The sequence below is a fragment of the Protobothrops mucrosquamatus genome, unplaced genomic scaffold (genome assembly GCF_001527695.2).
Source record: "Protobothrops mucrosquamatus isolate PMUCROS unplaced genomic scaffold, P.Mucros_1.0 scaffold3837, whole genome shotgun sequence".
NCBI classification, from domain to species: domain Eukaryota; kingdom Metazoa; phylum Chordata; class Lepidosauria; order Squamata; family Viperidae; genus Protobothrops; species Protobothrops mucrosquamatus.
Window position 1 is genome coordinate 35437 of NW_015389788.1, and position 4687 is coordinate 40123.

The following is a 4687-nucleotide window of genomic DNA, read 5'->3' on the forward strand; positions in this document are numbered from 1 at the left end:
AGCTCAAATGCTGGGAGAGATGGAAGAAAGGAGGAGGAGAAGATGACCAGAAGCAAGGTTTATGGATTCAGTTACATTAGTGATAGGGGCATCATTGGAAGACCCAAAAGACCAGGTTACAAATCTTCATGAAGAAAATCTACCTTTGTGGTTTCTAGGATTCTAAAATGATTTGACAGCATTAATCAACAAAGATTTAGCATGATTTATTTCCTACTAAAAAGCAGAGACATCACCCTGCCAACAAAAGTGCGTATAGTCAAGGCCATGGTTTTCCCAGTTGCAATGTATGGATGTGAAAGTTGGACCATAAGAAAGGCTGAGTGACAAAGAATTGAGGCCTTTGAACTATGGTGCTGGAGAAGACTCCTGCGAGTCCCTTGGACTGCAAGGTGTTCAAACCGGTCAGTCCTAGAAGAGATCAACCCCAACTGCTCTTTAGAAGGCCAGATCCTGAAGTTGAAACTCAAGTACTTTGTCCACCTAATGAGAAGGAAGGACTCACTGGAGAAGAGCCTAATGCTGGGAAAGATTGAGGGCAATAGAAGAAGGGGACGACAGAGAATGAGGTGGCTGGATGGAGTCATTGAAGCAGTAGGCGTGAACTTAAATGGACTCCAGAAGATGGTAGAGGACAGGAAGACCTGGAGGAACATTGTCCATGGGGTTGCAATGGGTCGGACATGACTTCGCAATTAACAACAACAAATTTCCTCTGCACTGGAACAGCTTGCTTTTCAGAGCAAGGACAGCTCATACTCTTATGGCCTTCTGGAAGCTCATAAAAACTTGGCCGTTGCAGAAGACTTTTGGGAATTGAGTGTGTAGAGCTCCCGATGTCAGGAATGTTCTATTAACTATTATTTAATCATAATTATATATTATACTTAGTTTGGCAATAGAACAGAATAATAGAATTGGAAGGGACCTTGGAGGTCTTCTAGTCCAACCCATTGTTCAAGCAGGAGACCTTATTCCATTTCAGACAAATGGTTGTCCAATCTTTTCTTAAAAACCTCCAGTGATGGAGCCCCAGCAACTTCTGAAGACATGCCGTTCCACTGGTCAACTGTTCTCACTGTCAGGATATTTCCCCTTAGTTCTAAGTTGGATCAGAAATAAGGATGGGTGCTTTGGTGTAGTGTTCTTTTATAGCAGGGATCTTCAAACATGGCCCTTTTATGACTTGTGGACTTCATCTCCACATGGGAGATGACTAGGCATGAGTGATCTGTGTACATGCTGTCTGCAGACATTTGTGAAGTCGTGAAATTTCAGCAGCTTTTTGGAACATTTCTTATAATTTAATGTCATGGTGCTGATGGATGCACTAGCCCCCTAACTGGTGATAAAGAAGGATATTGAGCTTCTTTGGGTGAATTTGTGAGTGTATCATGCACGCATAACTCTCAGAGGTAAATTTATGCTTGCTGACTTTCAATGTGAAACAAGTAATTTTGCTTTGCAAAAAATCTATCAACCTTCCCACAAACATTAGCAGGAAAAATGGATGCATCCGGCTCAAAGATCTAACATCAAATGCTGGAAACTCTGCAGCCTTAAATGATGCAAATTCCTATGAGGACATCATTTTATTTTCAGAAATACTCTATCCCTCTCTTTCTCTCCCCTCTCTCTCTTTATTTTTCTTCTTCTTTTTTTAAAGAGTGAATCTCCTGGCAAGTATACATTATTTCAGGCTGGTAGTAAATTTCCTTTATTCACAAGCAAAGAGACTAACTTTTTTTTTAAAAAAAAGAAAAAGAAAAAAGAAAATACATTTTTAAAGGCATTTACCGCACCAGACGTTTATGTCCCCTGTGGCTTTCCCCCATCTGTCAAAATGTTGTCAATGGTGCCTCTTTTATTTAGACATAAGACTCTGTTTAACAGTTGTTCTCACAGTCTCTGTAATCTTGCTGATCAGACTACAGAAGGGCACTACATCAAAGACTCCAAACTTTTTGGGAGGGTTAGAAGATCTTTGAAGGACCGGCAAGTCTGCCCCTGGGAATTAGGAGTGTGCAGAAAGTTAGAAAAAAGTTTGAAGTTCACTGAAGACGTTTCCAGTGAGTTATGTTCTCATAGAGTTGTTATGGGTCTAACCAGTGCTTTTTTTGTAAAAAAAAAAAAAAAAGGTGCTGGAACTCACACACGTCATACAACCTGCCTTGCCTACTCTACAAGGTTCCATCCAAAAAAGGTGCCGGAACTCCATTCTGGGTGTTCTATGACAAAAAACAAAAGCCCTGGGTCTAACAATTCATGGCATGGAAAAATAGGAACTTGAAACAAGATCTTGTTACCTTATTTTTGGTCCTCAGGTCACAAAAGTAAATGGAGTGATGGTCCATGCTGCATGCTATCTCTGACCCAAATTATAATTAAATCAGCCAAGGGGGTAATTTTTGTTTAAAAATTGAAATTCTGAAATAAAATATCGGAAGCAATATAAACGGTTCTATCAAGTGCACTAAATCAGGACTCCAGACAATTCAAATGAATATTGGTTTATTGTAAGCTAATGCTCTCTACAAGAATCTGAACTACTAATAGTCAAAACTTTAAGTACCACTTGTTCAGCAACATTTTGAATTTTTGCTGGACCTGGATGAGTGGTATTTATGACCTCAAAGTTCCAGTTGTCACAGTATCCCTGTGATTGTGATCATGTTGCTTGGCAGTCATCTTGCAATTATGTTGCAATGTCCTTTGGGCATGTCATCTCCATTTGTAAACTTCTTTGCCAGCTTCCTACAAGCAAAATCAATGGGGGAAGCCAGCAGGAAGTCGCAAATAGCAACTGCATGGTGTCCTGACATAATGACCCACGCTGATTTGCATAATGACTGCAACCAGGAAGTTTTAGAATTGTCATTGCTAAGTAGTGCAGTCACGTGACATCATGCTTTATGACCAGGTTCTGTCAGTGACAGAAATTATGTTTCCAATTGCCATCGTTAATAACTACCTGTAGTTTTTTTTAAACTAACTGTAGTTTAAAAAAAATGAACATTGCATGCACATTTTTCAAAAATGTAAAAAAAATATGTTCTTAGTAATTACTATCAGCCCACACATTTTTGTAGATCTTGGGTGAAAATGTACGTAGGGAATAAAAATTTGCTTTAGGTAATGATTGTTGCAGAATGTTCAAGAGGAGCAAAATGTTCATTTTATTAAGAGGTTGGAGAAAATATCAGAGCTCTGGAACCTTATTTTGAAGCTCAGAATACATGAAACAACATTCCATGAGCTCAGGCGATGTTACATACTTGTATTTAATATGCAAACTGCTGCATGCAACTTTTGATCATGTATACCATGCCTTTATTTTGGATGCATTGATTGTATTGTTAACGTATACATCTGCGTGTATGGGTAAAGGGGGATTTATTTATGATTTCAGCTCTTTTCCTAAACTCTGTTGTTTAATATTTCTTTTAATTTATTTCAAATAATCGCAGGTATCTTTGAAAGGCATCTTGCTAGCAATGGATTTTGATTGAATGTTCAAATTTCTGAGCAGGTTTAGAATGAAATCAACCTCGCAGCAAAGTGAGGGACTCACCCTTAATGGAAGACCAAAAGCAACTTTTGAATAACTATTCGTTGGAAATGTTTCCGATTTGCTGCATTGAGCAGGAGATTGAAAGGGGAGGGGTCCCAGGGGGCTTTTCCAATTCCACGGTGCTTTGCCTCATGAATATTCATATAAGCATTTCAGAATAAATGCTGAGTCCCTCCTCTGGCGACTTTCTCCCCATGCAGTGGTAAACGTTAATTGGTAAGCAGATATTAAAAAATGCATTCTTATTACTTCAATGGCCCACGATGAACGTAATGTTGCATCGCAGAGAGCCATTCAGGCTCTTTAACCATCCAGCCGTTAACCAAAGAGCTAGTAACCATTCACAGATCTGCTTCCTGGGAGATAAATAATGAAATAAACCTGCTGGCCATCTATAAGGACCCTCCTCTGAATGGTCATTTGGGAGGACGCAGATGGAAGGCAATTAGTAATAGCCTGGGCAAATTCCTGCCCAAAATTGCTCTGCTTTTTTTCCTTCCACATCTCTTTCAATGGAGACATCATGAGATAAGTGCCTTGAACATGTGGATTTTAAAACCTTGGATCTACTGGACCTAGTCTAGCAATGACTCTAGTTCACCCTTGGATGTTGTTCCAGCTTGGATGATGTGAAGCCAACCTTTGTGAAGTAGATTGGGCAATTAAATGAAGACTTTACCTTTACCAGATGGAAAACTGAAAAGTCTTCTACCAAATACCTCAATGTTGCAGATTTGGATAAAGTTCTTCAAAAGCTTGCAAGATATCTTCAGGAAACATTAATGTGGAGAATTCCTGGGGGTGTGGGGAACCTGCAAGGTGGCTGCATTGTTTGTGAGGTGTGGTTGGGTTTTCTCTGCATTTTTACATTTTTTTAATTTTTTTTTCTCAATATAAAATTTTATTGTTTTCATCATAAAAAAAAAGAAATACATCACAGATATTACACAATGTTATATCCCATCCCCCCACCCCCCGGACTTCCCAAACCAAACCTAGGCTAATATTCAAATACAAGTAAACAAATATTAATATCTCTAACTCCAAACTCCAAACTTAAACAATCCATCTCCTCCGTATTAATAAAAATTCTTTACCATTTCAGCAAGATAGTTT